This window comes from Ambystoma mexicanum, chromosome 10, assembly GCF_040938575.1.
Source record: "Ambystoma mexicanum isolate Mex_15411 chromosome 10, UKY_AmexF1_1, whole genome shotgun sequence".
Taxonomy (NCBI): domain Eukaryota; kingdom Metazoa; phylum Chordata; class Amphibia; order Caudata; family Ambystomatidae; genus Ambystoma; species Ambystoma mexicanum.
The window spans coordinates 1,141,848,561-1,141,865,098 of NC_090932.1; positions in this window are offsets into that span (position 1 = coordinate 1,141,848,561).

Here is a 16,538-nt window from a genome sequence, read left to right on the forward strand (position 1 = left end):
TTGTCTCTGTCTCCCCAATCTTCCCCCTCACTTGCCTCATCGCGCCTTGCAAAACCTGTGTATAGATCATACAATTTCACATCATATGATATCATACACCCATTCATAACAACAGGATGCCTGCCACTTACCTTGTACACTTCACAGGTTTTTCTTTTTACACAGTACCCCACTTACTACAAACTTTGCAAAAATGATTGCACAAAAGCAGCACTGAATGCATGTTACCAACTTCAAACAAATACATACAGTGCATTCATGCAAACAGGATGCCTGCCCTTACCTTGCACACTTCCACCATAGGCTTCTGCACTTCTTTGTACACACCACAACCACAAACCTTATTGAGCAATGCCTTACCTCCACAGTCCCATTTCAATGGCTCCCATCCTAACAATGGCTGGATGTGGCACGTGTAATCCTGAAACTACCGCAGAATCTGCAGAGTTTTCGTGATGGGGAGGGAGTGTGAAACAAGGTAGGGGATTGGGCCCTTAGTGGTCTGTCTGAAAAGGATTTTTTTTTATGTGCTTGCAAACAACCTTTTTTGTTTTTTCTTTTTCTATGAGTTTGTTTGCTTCTCCTCCTTCAGTTTTTACCAATTTATGGTCAACACTTCTTGCATAGTGTAAAAGAAAATAGTATTGCCAATGGCATTCAAAGAAATGCCATTTGCATGGAAGCAGTGTATGGTTTATAGTGACTTTTTCGAATGCCATATTTTCGAAATACCATTTTGTCGGCACCAAATTGCCAGAAAAAATTATTTAGAATGTTTTTTTTGTATTTTATTTTCGAAATGGGGGTTCCCCCCAACCCCCTTTTTAATTGACACTTTTTTTTACTTTCTTTACACAAAAAAACATATAAAATAAAAAATAATACATTCTAAAAAAAATATTTCGGCAAATTGTTTTCAACCAAATGGTATTTCGAAAATAAGTTTTCGAAAATATAACCGGATACCGCAGTGTATATTTTGCAACTTCATGCTCTCATAGTGGGTGGAGAACATCCCATTAGTGCACATAAATGCACACATGCTTCTGTAAAAGACATTTTCCGAGCTCTGGCTGGGGACAAATTACACCGGCATGGTCTCATACTCCTCTTGGTGAAATGGTTGAGAAAACGACCTTCACAGTGGGAAAAATCTGCATCACTGCATTCATCAACTTCTTCAGGTGATGGAGGAAACGTCCACATGACATGTAACCCAAATGTAGACCTCCATAATGCACCACGACAACTTGAACAGTAACGTTATAGGCCACATATCTGCAATGGCGAACCATCCCACCGAAACTACACGCATAGAGACTGGCCCATAAAGCGTCCACTCCTTCCAAACTGAAATTAGCAGCTACGCCTCTTTGCACGGCATACCTGTACAGATCTTGTAAAAAGGTATCACCCACGATCAGCACTGTGCGTCTCTCCATCTCTACCAACCTCATTACACAGAGAGTATTGGGAAAAAGTAGTACTGCCCCTTCCTGTGAACCACACCCTTGACACCTGATTCCATAATCCCCGCAGTTCCATTCGCATGCCCATCATGCTCAGAATGGCAAGATGTGGCACGTGCGCTTTCCCAGCTACAGCGAGGGCTATACCCCAGTCAAGTAGGGACAGTCCTCCCCTCTCCACTGTTCTTCTTCCAGCACTCCCTCATTGAGTACTGTGAAATATTCACACATGCATGCAGCAATCACAGCCAAGAACTCTGCATCCAACACTATTATTTCTGTACAGCTCTCCATATTTACCATTGAACACTCCGAGTACATGTCGCGTGTGCTTCCAAAGCAACTACAGTACAAAGTTCTGGAAACAGATCCACGATTTCAGCATCTAAAATCATCCAGAGCGGCACCCATCACACCTTTGACTATGCACACAAGTGTCTACTGCTTGCCCACACGTGCACAACATAATGGAGCCATGCATGCGAACATGTGGCCAGAAACCACAATCCACAAATGTAACATAGCCAGCAGCACTTCTACCCAACCCCAGTACCATAACACAGCGATGCATGGAAACATGTAACAGCAGATTCCACAAACATACCACTGCCTCCGCCATCCTTACCAACTTCCATTCACAAAGTATTGTGTTACTGCCAACCAAACCACACAATCTTCACAACATTGGGCCTACTCCCATGAAGCTACACAAACCGGAATATCCATGCACATAGAAGATTCTCTTCTACTCTCTTCTATACTGACAGTGTTCCAACACTGCACCCAGTGGGCACACTGTAGGACTTTTCACTGCACAATCTTCAGCCATACACCGAAAACCGTAGGATGTTCTAACAATGGCTGCACCCATGGAAACAACAATATAAGCATGTCAGTGCACTTCAGGTGTGCTATGAAGAGTAAAATGTGCTCCACAATGATTCTGTAAAGGTGACCACCTCTGAGAGATACAGTCAAAACTGCATTGCTTCAGTGGGTGTGCTGAAGACCTTGGCTAGTCTTGGCCTTGGCCACATGCACCGCAATGTAATCCAGCCATGCATGGCAACATGTGACCAAGTACCACACTCCACACACGTACCACAGCCACCGGCACTCCTACCCAACCTCTGCACCATAATACAGCTACGCATGGCAACATGCAACAGCTAGCAGAATGTACAAACTGAACACAGCTTCCGGCACCCCTACCCACTTTCATTAACATAGTATGGTGTTACTGCCAACAAAACAAAAAAGAATTCCCAGCACTCTTTTCAGTACACAAAAGCAATGCCGCATAGTGCAGTACAGTAGTCCACACTCTGTGCAATGGGCATTACGCAATCCTATGAAACAGGCAGTTCACCCCTGTCCAATTCTATGCACACACTATTTAAATGTTGCACCCACTTCATACACTGCAGTATCCAAGCACATAGAAGATGTACTTGAAGCCTACCCTTTTCTATACTGCCAGTAGTGCAACACAGCACTCAGTGCACACACTGTAGAGGTGTTCACTCCATTAGCTGTAGCAATGGAGTAAACACTGTAGGATGTGCTACCAAACACCACACCCATGGAATGAACAATGTATGTAATGCTGACGAACCACAAACAGAAGGCAATAATGTCAAACCTAATTGCTACCACGGCACATAGTTGGCAGTGCAAGGCCTCCATCCGTGCATCGAATGGCCTACGGGCTTACAACATGCAACACACTGGAGTACACGCTATCTTACAAAGTGCATGTCATGTGCAATGCACTCCCCTTCTGCAGTTGAGCTCCCACCAGTCACCACGGAAAGAGGTCTCTGCATCAGCTATCATGCCGTAACGCTGCCTGCCTGCATTCAGCACACATGGTAGTCGCCTATGCATAGGCCCGCAAATTGGCGCTGTACGCATGGATACTGCAGGCGCATCAACGTCTTCATCCACCTATTTACATATCTCAGATGAACCACTTCTCACTTCCCCACCCTTTCTATCCATTCTTCCCATCACCACATGGGGTAATATATGGTTTGCAATGTACTCCGCTTCTGCAGTTCAGCTCCCACCAGTCGCCATGGTAAGAGGCTGTGACACGAGCTATCATGCAGTAACGAAGGCTGCCTGCATTCACCACACATGGTAATCGCCTGTGCAGGGACCGGCGAATTGGCGCAGTATGCACAGATACAGCAGGCACACCACCGTCTTCGTCCACCTAATAATCACACATCTCAGATGAACCGCTTCTCTCTCCCCCACCCTTTCCATCCCTTCTTCCCACCACCACATGCTGTACATTATGTTTGTCAGTCCCTTTCAGCGCCGCACTGTCGTCCGATACACCATGGTGGTGTTTCCCAAAAATGTTGACGCACAGCACGATTCCCTCCAGCCAATCACCGGCCGCATCCAATGTTCGCCGATATCACAGTGTACTCCAAGCAAATGAGACGTTTGTCCGCAGAGCGAACAGGGAAATGGGTCAGCGGAGCCAGATATCCCTGATTTTTTGAGACGTACATTTCAGTCCTTTGCAACAAATGTAGTGGTCGGATTTCCACCAAACAAACAAAAGCACACTTTTGGAACCAAGCCCCCGCTCCTGCCGCACATTTCATTAAAATCCATCCAGCCGTTTGGGCTGTGGCCATGTGCAAAGGTTTTGCCCATTAAGTCTATGGAAACATCATTTTTGGGACCCCTCCTGCACAACACCTCACCAAACCTGCTAAAAAAATGCAGGCCTTATACTTTTTTGGTAAAGTTTGGTGAGGATTCCTCCAGGGGGAGCGAAGTTATAAGCCGCCAAAAAAGTGGTCTTCCTATGGGTTTAGCAACTTAACCATAACTATACGACCGCTACCTCGCGCCACCACTGTGCACTGCAAGGACTAACACCCATGACAAAGATGACATTACAAATGTCATTGATGACACCACTGATGACATCACATGTCTGGCACCCTTTTTTTTCTTTACTGACATATCTAGGCCAGGTGGTTTTCTTCACTGGCATTCAGGAACAAAAAATTAAAAAAGGAACTATAATTGTAAATCTTACCCTTCTCATATGTTCTTACATTACTTTCCTTAGGGTCCAGTCACATCATATGATACATATGTATAAGGGAAGAATCAGCCGTGAAACACAGCAATCATGTGTGCATGAAGATACTCAGTTAGGTTATGAACACTTTATGGTAGTATTGCTGCTTTTTTGCTCACTTTAATTTCCCTGTGCATGCTCATATTGGTATGTGTTGTTCTTAAGGATCCAGTTACATCATATGATACATATACATAGGGGCAGAATCAGCCGTGAAACACAGCAATCATTTCTGTGTATGAAGATAATCAGCTACGTTATGAACACTTTCTAGTCGTACTCCTGCTTTCTTGCTTACTTTACTTTCCCTGTACATGCTGATATTTCTATGCGTTGTGCTCCATTTATGTTTTGTCTGTAGTAGTACAATTATGTAGTAAGTGGGGCTTCATTAGCTACTTATTACATGTTTCACAGTACACAAAACTCTAATATAAAAGCATTCATCATTTTACTATCCAACATGTCAAGATTATGAATATTGCACCTCTATGGTGTATGCTGCACACAATACCTATGTTTCTACATGAGCAGGTTCCTATACTGCAAAACATTCTATACAATGGTGTTTCTAGCAATGAATTACTTAATAAACTACGTAGCTCATGATATTTCTCCCAATAACCTCTGACAGTTTTGTGCCAACATTATAATAAAAATCACTTGTACAGACTTTCCATGCAAAGTAAATGCACATGTGATGTCATCAGTGATGCCATCAATGAAATTTGTGATGTCATCTTTGATGTCATGGGTGTTAGTCCTTGCAGTGCACAGTGGTGGTACGAGTTATGTTTGTTTAGCTTACCATAACTGGCGAATTTCTGGGGGTTTCCGGTTTTACTTGTAACCATAATATGGATAGGTTGTTATTAGTGCAAAGTAACTGTAATATCCCTTTAAAAAAGTTTTTGCACTGAATTTGATAGGTTTTTCTTAGGGAAACTGAACCATAACGTCCCTTTAACAAAGTTTTTTCACTGAATTTCATATGTTTTTACCAGGATACCCTTAATTTGTGTAGATGTACCATACAACATATGGAACCCCCCTGTCCCCATGCTGATAGCCCTAGAGTCCCCGGACTAAGCATCTGTTCGCAGACATCAGGTAGCATCCAAACTGCTCAGAAGGTCAGGGGTTCTCTTACATTATTGACCATGCAGCAAAGACACTGAACATATACAAACACCACCACATACGTGAATTACAATGAAAAATACAGTAGGTTTGCAAACTCTGTACTTATGAAACAAACAGAACAAATGCATAGGTTAAGCACCATAATGGAATGCACCAACAAGGGAAATAACGTATGCTTCCAACAATATTACCTCAGTGCTGCTTTATATAGAAACGAAGAAGGAACTGTTAACAGACGATCTGCAAAGTACTGAGAGCAGAACTGCACTACTACGTGGTAAGTGCACTAAATGTTGTCCTATAATTGCATAGTTTATTCAGTGTAAGCTTGCCAGTACTGTTGTTAGCGGAAGGGTAAACTACGAGTTCTGCTCGTGGGTGCCTTCCCGCCCGCCATATATGACCTGGTGGGCGTACCGGCACCCGCGAGCAGAGCATGTCGGATGTACCGGCACCATTCTGAATGGTGCCGGTGCATCCAACCTCCCCATTCCCATTGAGCCCCACAGGGCTCAATGGGAATGGGGAGCATTTTCTTCCGGTGCCTGCGAATGGGCAATAACAGGGTCCGGCGCAGGCGTAATGACCTGGTAATTGACCATTCGTGGGTGCCAAAAAAAATAAATCGCAGGTTTGGCGGCAGCCTGCTGGTTTTACCGGCAAGGCTACCGCCAAACTTGTAATATGGTCCATTGCTTCACATATACGTGACAGATATTTCTTTCTTTAACTGTACATACTGGAAATGAAGAAAATGCACCAGAAGCAGCACCTCTTCCACACTGACATTCACGCAAAGAAAGTGAAACAGACTCTGTAAATGAAAAACTAGACAGCCTGGCAAAATGGAAAAATTGAGGAATTGCTAAACAATTTTAGCAGCCAGCTTGAAAGATTTTGTACAAGGACATATTATGGAAAAAATGAAATACCACTGCCCCACCTGCACCTGTACCCCTTCCCCCTTTCCCAGTCAACCATGCCCACAAATTCCCTGTAAAGAGACGTTACGATGAGACCTCAATACCTTCCTCCCCTCATGCCCAACCTATAGAAAAACCCAATTCCCCTGTATATGTCTCCATTTCTGCTACCTCTTCCCTTTCCTAATTGTGTCTATGTATGTGTGTAAATAAAGGTTTATATGTATAATTTTGCTGTGTGTTTGTGTGTGTTTTCCTTTCTTTTAAAGCCCGTTATGAGTTTGTGTAGCGCGGTACTGTCCGGGATGGCCGCAATTAAGAAAAATTAAGGTGCCCTATGGACCCCGCACCTGTCTGGCCTGTCCGCAATCAAAATGGAGGTGTCTGTAGGATGCCACGCCTGTCTGCATCTTGTGACACACCTTTAATTAGTTGTGCGAGCCCACGCATGTCCGGTGCATACCTACGCGCATGCGTATCTCATCCTTTGTGTCCTGGTAACACTGCCCCTGTCCAGCATGTCCGAAAAAAGTTGGGACGTACTTTGATTAGTTCGAGGCGCCCACCCATGGCCGATGGACACATGCGCATCCCTCCTCCTGGGTCCTACGAACATTGCGCCTGTTTGAAAATGTCCACTGCACTTGTGTCACACTTTTAATTAGTTTGGGGAGCCCCACCCTGTCCATAGGACACATATGCACATGCATAAAACGTATCCCGTGCAATAGGTGTCCTGCGGACAGCCGTTCCATTCGAGAACATTTGTGACATCACCATGTGACCGCACCCACGCTGAGTGTCGGCCGTTATTTCCGGACACTATCCGGGCCCCAGGACATCGAAAAAGTGCTGTTTTGCCCAATCCAAGGTGTTTTACTGTGTAACTACACCCTTAGAGAGGTCCCACGCCATGCATCTGGTGATCTGACTACTTTTGGGAACTTTTTAGGCCTGCTTTCAGGTTCCAAGTGCCCCCCAGTACCCTAATAAAAGGTCAAACCACAGAGTTGCTGCTCATTCTGTTTTTGGCTGTCCAGAACACAGCAGTGGTCCAGATTTCTCCTTCCTGCTGCAATTGCTTATTGCCGAAAGCTGTTCTACAGTGCTACTTCTGCTGCTGTGCCAGAACAGTATTCCAGATTGCTCTGTGCTAGAATTGCTTTCTGCCCCATTCTGCTGTGCTGTACTACCTTTGGAGCTAATGGCAACCATGGATACTGCCTCTACCTCAGCAGCACCCGCACCCTCACCACCACCACCACCACCTTCCCAAGGGCCTGGAGAGGAGAACAAGCGTGGTGATGTAGCTAGGGATCAAGAAGAGAGTGAGGCTGAGGTAGAGGAATTCCCCATTGCCTGCAGCCAGTGTGAGTCTTGGGTGTGGAGGCTATTTACCACCGTAGGAGATGTGCCCAAAGCTTGTGCTAACCAGGTGAAATGCACTGAGTGCAACATGTGAGTGCAACATGGTACTCAGTCGCGGAAAACCAGGCTTGTACAGCTACGGCACCACCTCCATGCAGCGACACCTGGAATCGAACCACAAGGTGGCAGTTCCAAGTGTCATCCCCTTCGAACAAGGCAGTAGGTTGAGTTCCTCTGCAGCATCCTCCACATCTGCTCCTGCCATCACAAGGGACACTCCTGTGGGGCAGCAGATCGCTGAACCAGCCCTTCAGGCCATACACACTGCAGCACACTCTTACCTTTCAAATGTCACTGTATTGTGCATATACTGCGACGCAGTACTCTGCAGACAGGAGAAACTTTGAAGTGCTTTCGAGGCTTCAGTCCAGGAGCATGGGAAGGAATGCCCGCTACCAAAGTGAGGCCCACCCAGCTTCTTGCTCTCTCCACTTTCCCTATCTTATCCCTGTGGTTGGTGCCCCCTCCCTGATCTTCCTTCCCTTCCTTGTGCGTCATGTGTAAAAAATAAATTAAAAAAACAACACAAATCCCCCCAAAAAAGGCTCTTTTCAGAGCCAGCTTTCACAGAGGAAAAATAGAATTGCCAATGAAATGATGCAGGCCATCACGCAGCTTGTAAGGTCCACGGACAGCACAGTAATAGTAGTCCGTGAACATCTAAATGCGAGGGGTGGTTCCGTCAAAAATATTTCACTAATTTCCTGGAGAAAGTGCTGGCTCTGAAAAGAGCCTTTTTGTGTTGTTTGTTTGTTTTTGGAAGGGTTGAAATGGCCAACACATACTAGAAAAATGCTTGCTGTACTTGCAAAAAGGGCTGCAATGCATTTTGGATATTTCGCAGAAAAATCTGATTACCAGCATCAGTAAGATGGACTCCATCTCTGCGAAATGATTTCATGCTACGAAACTTAATATTTTCATTGTGGAAGGAGGACATGCCAACATCTCACAAAACGGCGCTAACAGCCTTGTTGACATTACGCCTTGCTTTCTCCATTTGCAGACCAAATGAAGAATGCAACTACATCTGTCTCTGGGCAATGTGAGAAAAAATTACTTGAGAGTTTGGAAACATGTCCATGACTTGCCCAAGTGCCTCCTTCATCGCAAACCGCAGAGACATGCCGGTAACATGTCCTAAACTGTTCCCTCCATAATGAATAATAATAATGTCTGGATGATCAAGCGTCACCAAAGTGGCACAAAAAGGAACCTAATTCAGCCACTTCATTCCACATACTCCATTCCAGTGGACATCCACATGATGGAACCAAGATGTGCAGCCACTCCACAGTGTTCTGAATGCACTTCCAACCAATGTATCCAGGAGTCCCCCAAAATCCATACACAGACTCCTGAATGACACAGCCATAACCATAGGTATCCTCGTCTCTGCAAACAGACCTTCTGCCACAGTCTCTCCTTACACACCACATCCAGAACCTTACTGATCGATCCCCTGGCCTCTACAGTCCCATTTCCATGCCTGCCATCTTCAAAAGCCCTGGATGTGGCACGTGCGATCCTCGATCTACTGCAGTGTCTGCCAACATATCGTGCTTTGTACAGGGGTGGGGGAACACATTTCAACCAGGGTAGGGAATTTCCTCCTTAGTGGTGGCTCTGAAAAGAGCCTTTCTTTTTGTAGGTGTTTGTAAACAAACACCTTTTTTGGGGGGTAGGGAGATTCACTTCTTCTCCTCCTTACAGTCTTACATGAACCTCTTCAAAGCATCCTTTAGATTGTAATACAAAATAGCATTTCCAATGGTGGACAAAGAAATGCCATGTGCAGTGAAAAAGTTCACATTAGGAGGATTAATGTTCTCATTGTCACAGGAGAATATCCCAGCAGTGCACAAACATGCAGACATGCCTCTGTTTACAAGACACCTTTCGACATCTTGCTGGGGACAAAGTACATTGGGATTGTTCCATACTCTTCTAGGTGGTATGCATGAGCAAACCACCTTAGCAGTGGGAATAATCTGCATCACTGCTTTCACCAAGTCCTTCAGTCCACGAAGCAAACTTCCAGCTCTGATGTAACACAAATGCAGGGCTCCATACTGCACCACTATAAATTCAACAGTACTGAAAGTGGCCACATCTCTGCAAACTGCAAGCACAGCTTGCAAACTGCACACAGCCACACTGTGCCACAAAGCCTCCACTCCTTCAAAATCAAAATTGCCAGCTATGCCTCTTCCCTGGGCATACCTCTGCAGATCATCCACAAAGGAATCACCCACGATCAACACTCTGACTCTCTGCCACCCTCACTAAATACAGCAATGAAAAATGTATTACCACTCCTTCCTGTTAAGCACACCCTGAACACCTGATTGGAAAATCCCCACAGTCCCATTTCCATGCCATGTATGCTGAGATGGGCAGGATGTGGCACGTGCGATCCTCGAACTACTGCGGTGTCCACGGACCCCATAAGGAAGGGGCAGTCCTTCCCTTTCCACTTCACTCTTTTCAGCACTCCCTTATTGGGTGCTGCTAAGCAGTCACACACGCATCCACCAATCACATCGAAGACCTCTACATCTAACTCTATCATCTCTGTTCAACACTCCAGATTTACAGATAAACACTCAGGTCTCCTGTGATTGAAATGCACCTCCAGCTAAAAGTACTGTAAAACTCTCCAAGAGGTCTGCTTCCAGATTCGTCTACATCTCCATCCAGCAACACAAACTGCAGGTATGAATATTTTTTGTACAGTACATTTGCAACTCTGTTATAAGTGCATGTGAACAGGGTACCTGCCACTTACCCTCCATAACCTACTCAAAAAGCATACTGTCATTTGTCCCATCACCCATCATCAAGTGCCACTTACAATACTATGTGCTTTCAAAGTTTGCATTTACCCATATCACCCACTGTAATGTTCAAACTGTTACTCTTCTTTCCTTCTGTCATTTTTACAACCACTTCCCCCAGTAACACATCTCCTATAAAATACGTAAAATGCATGCAGAAAAGGAAAACTGTATGTATCTTACCAAAGCAAACCAAGTACTTACATTGCATGCATTTCAACAGGATGCCTGCCACCTTGCACAGTTCACAGAATGCACCATCACTTAAAAGCCAAAATAATCTATGCATGCATTGAGAACAGTACCACTTATAAATGTGGATAAATAAGTCAAACAACTGAAATGATTTCTGCATATATATGCTTGCTACAGGAGTGGAACAAAGCTAATAGAATTGCACACACGCAAACATTCTCCTTTCCAATCTGTACATATTTCCGATCCTTTTTCTCACCCTACTACAACTAGGACAAATCCATTTTCAAACGAAATAGTCCTACAGCAACACACACACTTGCTAATGTGCACCTCATATGGCACACTTATAAATAAACACTTAACCCCTTTCCAAAAATGCTGATGCTCCCAAATCCCCATTCATATACAAAGCTATCCAATTTCAAACACACACTAACTCTTCCTGCCAAGACATCCTCCTACAATTTTAAATAATGTTTTCTCTAAATGCAATCACTATGCCATTAACAAACATATGTTCTTACTTCCTTCTTTTGCAGTTATAGTGAACACCTCTCTCCTGAAAACCAGTAGCATGTCAAGTTCAAAATACAACCTAGAAGAAACCTACTCTCAACATCCAACAATGTAAGTGCAATACTATCATAGTTTTCTGACTCTTACTCAGACAGTGCAGTGTTCTTGTATTGTAGGATACACAATTCCATCAGCCCAACAGTATTTGCTTCATACTTACTCATGCACCTCAACAGGTGCCCACTTTCTATTGTCATCTGACCACCATTATAGTAACACTGAGATACCAATACAGCCTTCCCAATCTAAAGTAACAGCCCATTACACAATCACACACATCTATCTGTATGCCTACCCTCGTATTCAACCACTCATGCAAAGTGCACACATATACATTACACACCCACACTTTCCTTTTTTCTCCAACAGATACTACAGAATGCCTACCAAAAAGCTACTCTGTAGAAAACAAAGCAGAAATAGAGCAGATCAAACTAAAAGCATACAAAATAGTCATTGGCCTCTAGCAGAATTTGTACAGAAAATTCAAACACAACAGCTAATACAGTCACTAACGAAAACTAAAACACCTAACAGGAAACAAACTTTAACTCCTCTTTCAAAATGTAAAAATAAAAGGAAATGTATTATAAAGATTGCAACTACCACTACTCCTAACAGAGCACATACACACAGTAACATAGCCACAAGTAAGCATTCCAAAAAAATCAATTTTACAAAAGGTATTCCACCACAGAGTCCTTCAGAACCTTACAAATACAGGGGAAAAATCACGCTCGAACCTTAAAATTTACCGCAGAAAAGTGATCCTGGAAGCTCTTGTAGACAGTGAAATGCTCCTCAAAAGGAATATTTTTATATTAATTTTAAACAGAATGAAACCACTAACAAAATTAATTAGTAAACTGCAACCAGTACTTTGCAACAAACACAATATCAGCATAGGTACCTTTGGCAACATCTGTACAAGTGAGTGGAGTCACACCACCAGCAGAGAGCCATATTTCAATGAGGAATCATACAAACAAGAGCAAACAAACCAAATTGCCATATATAGCAGTGGGCCAGGGTATGAAAAGGTAGACAATATTATAATGGAAGAAGAAACATTGCTTTCACAAATATCCCCATCAAACTTAGATTCAACTCTCCATTCCACTGAACCAATGAGCCCCATCTACAATTGGCCATGCACATCAATGTGTAACGTAGCCAAAACTCTATCACATCTTTGCAGCAGTTCCTCAATCACTATGTGATAGCCAACAACAAAGGAAACATTAAAATACTACAAAGCATGGACTTCTGTCCAGTGCGCAGATAGACAGGACTACAAGGTCATTCATTAGCCTGCATTTCTGGACCTGCTTGCAAAAGCACCTTCCACCATATCAAAATGTTCGCAACACACCATTCCACTGTAAGAAATCTCGTTCACAAACTGTAGTATGCCAAGCGTCCTGCTTTAGCACTGGGGCATTTAAGGGACATTCTCCTACGCGGTACAGCCAAACAAGTGCTCGAACAAATAGACCACATCCAAAGCAAACATTTTGGAACTGAAGAGCACTTACAAACTCCAGTACCTTTAGAAAACAGTAGAAACAACCTTGCAGATGTCAACTTTCTATTACACACATACAAAAAAGAAATAGCCAAGTTCAAAAACACATCTGCTGAACTTCCAAACCGAGTATGGGTGTGTTGTCGCAGAACTTTTTATAGAAAGAGCACGAAAACTATAGATATAATGTACAAAATAGAAGGCAATGAGGAATCCCAGAGGTTCCAATTAGCTCTATACCTTATAGCAGAAAACAAATACGAAATTACTAACCCCTCAATATTGTGCACATACTGCACTGCAAAACTGGACAATAACCAAATGCCTTCAAGGACTATCAGTAATAATTTGGAAATATTCCCACTGCCAAACGCACTCCAACAGCTTAATTTGTACGAGACCACTATAATCCAAACAGTACAACCATTTCAAGCAATAATACGACTACAACCAAAAACTGCAAAATTGTCTCCAACTGAATTACTGAGAGCCATTCATGGAAGCCATTAGATCTGAAAGAAAATGTAGACACGCTAGGAGTGCAATGGCCAATAGAACAATCTTTGATTATCCTAGTGAATGGTGTACATACAAAAGACAAAAAACAAGGGCAGCTACTAGTGGACTTCAAAGTTAGAAAAGCCCTGCAATATCTTAAAGACAACCATGAATACTACAAAGAAATAAACATTGAAGAAAACCTGAGAGAAATGACCGAAATAATTCAAGACTCCTCAACAAGTAGCCAATTTGAACCTCTAGATCCTACTGCAGCCTCCAATATTTTAGACCACTATACAAATCACTTGCTGCCCTCCAAAGACGATGCACTGGAAACATATCAAATGCGGCAAGCCAAAGGATTGCCAATCAGTATATGGGAAAAAAGTGTAGAAGCACAAGCCTTTGCTCTGCACTTTCCTACTAGAAAAGGTGGAAGATACGATGAAAGATGCACACAAATAACAGCATCAGAATACTGCTCTTTACGAATTTATTCTGAACTAGCAACTCTATGTTATGGAGTTACACACACATTGAAAACAGGTTCCAATTTTCAAAACATGTCTGCTACATAGCTACTTCAAAAGGTGCAAGAGAAAGACAAAGTTTTACAGTAAAGTATTACAAATCTCTTGGCAAACATGTGTGGTACGAAAGAATACTGGTTCCAACGAAACGCAGATATACGGTATATGCTACGCAACCTTGGCCCACCCACATGGTTTGTCATTTTAAGTTGTGCAGAGTATGCATGAGAAGACTTGCACACTTTCATACGCATAGCAAACAAAAAAGGTATAGTCGTGAAAACACCAGGAGAACTCTGCTCTCTTGATCCTGTAAATGTATCAAGGTACTTTCATCATCGCTTTGTTGACATGCTGCACTTCATTTGTAAATAAAACACTTCCTCCCCTCAGAGAAGTGGAACACTTCTTTTGGAAAAAAGAATATCAAGCCAGAGGAGCACCACCCACCCACATGCTTCTGTGGATAAAAAAATGCTCCTAAATTTGGTCATGACACTGACTAATATGTCACTTGTGAAATCCCTTCAGAAAGTACACATAGCGACCTAGATGCACAAATTTTGCAGTTTCAAAGACACAAGTGTGGCAAGTATTGTCGGCACAAACATAAAAACAAAGGCAAATACTACACCAAATGCCACTTTGGTTTGCCTAGACCAGTCTCAGCAACAGGACAAGTAAACAGCTTCATGTCTTCAGTTGGACACAGTGTAAAAGGCACGTCTCCTAAGAACACATACTGCATAAAAAGAACTGAAGCATCAAAGTACATCAATGATTACAATGCAATCATTGCCCTGCTATGGAATGCAAATATAGATGTGCAGTACACTGCAGACAATTCCACTGCAGTTGCACCATATGCCACAGCCTACTTAACCAAAGCAGACAAAACAGAGCTGAAAAACCTCTGGGATGACAAATCATCTGACAAAACACTGTGACAGTAATTGTACAGATTTGTCATAAAAATGCTCTCCCATAGAGAATGTGGCTGTGACAAAGCCGCAGACCGTTTAACTGGCACATCCTTATATGGGAAATCTGAAAACTTATTCTGCTTAAGCCTTGGTCCTGCTGCATCCAGAAAAACAGCTAGAACATTTTGAAAAACAATTTATTGGACACATTGGGCCTCATTACGAGGTTGGAGGTAGCCTTGCCAGTTTTACCAGCAACGCTACCTCCAAACTCGCATCTGGGTCCGGCACCCGTGAATGAGCAATTACGGGGCTATTCCGGCCCAGACGGACCCAGTAATTGCCCTTTCGCAGGTGCCGGGCCCGGTACATCCCCATTCCCATTGAGCCCCATCAATGGGAATGGGGAGGGTGGTAGCACCGGTACCGTTAATAACGGTACCGGTGTTACCATCATGTTTTGCTTGCGGGTGCCGGTACGGCCACCAGGTCAGACCTGATGGCTGCAAGGGCACCCAAGAGCAGAACTCCTAGTATGGCGGTACGGTAACAACGGTGCCAGTAGCGATACCGGCGCCATTATTGCCTTACCGCCATACTTGTAATGAGGCCCATACTACTACCCAAACCACAGTACTGCTTTAGAAACCATGTGCCTATACCACATAGCCCAAAACTTCTCATACAAAAATAACATTCAAACAGATGAGAAAAAAGGCAAATAGTCGAAAGTTGCAAGGGCAGCCTGGTTAAACTTACCAAACGCAGCCTGATTAATCATATGAAGCTGTCATTAAAAACTCCTCAACACAAATAACTGTACCACATGGCCCTACTGCAACTTTTTAAACGATGGAGAAAAGAAGAAGATTTATTAGACACACATGCCTTCTATGAAGATTATTTCAATGCAAGTGAAAGCACCATAACAGATATAAATTGTATGCAGTACAAAAACATGTTGGACAATGAACGCCAACAAGAAGACGAACTTCAAGCACAATTAAATATAGACACTATTGAAAGCATTGAACCTTCTCTTACAGGAAGCCCAGAACCACTTGGACAGCCACTCATAACAAATGAGGCATAATTAGCCATGACTGAAGTAGAGAACACCATGTGTCAGTATGAGCAATCTGCAGAAGACTTTGTTGTACTGAAATCACAACTAGACAATGAGAGCATACCATTTTCCTAGAAGTAACTAAAGAAATTAAACATGGCATGCAGAACGAAACTAAAACTTGTACCTGTCAACTCTATAAACCTGTACTGCTGCATGTAAGTGGTCAAGCTGGTCCAGGCAAAACATTCTTAATAAAAATCATCCAACAATTAAAAAACAACAAGCTTTCAGCTGTTGTAACCGCCCC